The sequence below is a fragment of the Juglans microcarpa x Juglans regia genome, chromosome 6S, assembly GCF_004785595.1.
Source record: "Juglans microcarpa x Juglans regia isolate MS1-56 chromosome 6S, Jm3101_v1.0, whole genome shotgun sequence".
Classification (NCBI taxonomy): Eukaryota; Viridiplantae; Streptophyta; class Magnoliopsida; order Fagales; family Juglandaceae; genus Juglans; species Juglans microcarpa x Juglans regia.
The window spans coordinates 12,498,571-12,499,529 of NC_054605.1; the positions used below are offsets into that span (position 1 = coordinate 12,498,571).

General features: G+C 40.0%; 1 non-coding gene across 1 annotated transcript; it reads left to right on the forward strand.

Annotated features, from left to right (window-relative positions):
* On the forward strand, positions 1-113 carry LOC121238013. The gene has a single exon (XR_005935059.1). It is a non-coding gene; the product is annotated as a U5 spliceosomal RNA (small nuclear RNA).
* Positions 114-959: the final 846 nt, after the last annotated feature.

Genomic DNA, 959 nt, shown 5'->3' on the forward strand with positions numbered 1-959 from the left:
AGCCACGCGGTGAGCACAAAGCGAACTATTCTTTCGCCTTTTACTAAAGAATACCGTGTGCTCGCCGCAAATAGTGGCATACGCCTATTTTTGGAGGGGTTTCTCTTAATCGGGATGCCCCTAAAATTCTTCGAGTTCAACGTTTAATGGTCTGGAGATATTTTATTAGGAGAGATCCGGAACGGGGATGGCTCTGTCTACGAAGTTCTGAATAATCAGACAGTTAGAAATAATTGCTGATGAAGGTAGAGGCGAGAGAGGACGTGGGTTTCTCACTTCACTGAAAGTTGGGGAGAGCCTGAGCTTCTGTACTAAAGCAATTCATGGCTATTGATATTCTGGGCTCGTAACCCAGATTCATGATTTTCTTTTCATTTTTGGGGGGTTTTGTATTTTGGCTGAAACTCGATCTGATTTGAATGCTATATTATATGTTCTTGGACCCATTGAAATACACTCCCAACTCCAGAGTATTTCTAAATGGTGTTTGGATGGAAAGTAATTGGTGAAATTCAAGGATGAAAAAGAGAGAATAGAATCATTTATGTTAAACTTGACTAAACTGAACTACAAGGCTAGGGCTCTTTCTTATTTAATACTGCAAGAAGGAACAGATAGCTAAAACTAAATTCTAACAACTACTAGGTTTTCCTGACATCAAAATCAAGCTACAAAGTTAAGCCCTTTTTCTTCTCTTTATTTATTTGTAGTAGATGCATTACAAATTTGCTGGCTTAAAGAGGGGTTTTTGGAGTCTGGACATTGTGTGGTCGTCCGTCCCACACTGGAATAAAAGCTAGACAGCATTTGAAGAGATCTACAGTGAGACAGTGATTACACTTGCAAACTAAAGACCACGGAGCCGTGCGGTGAGACCCAAAACCCAAGTATAAATGCTCTTTTTAACTTATTTGAACTACCGATGGATGAGAAAGTGTTGGCTTTTAGCTGCTTGGGGA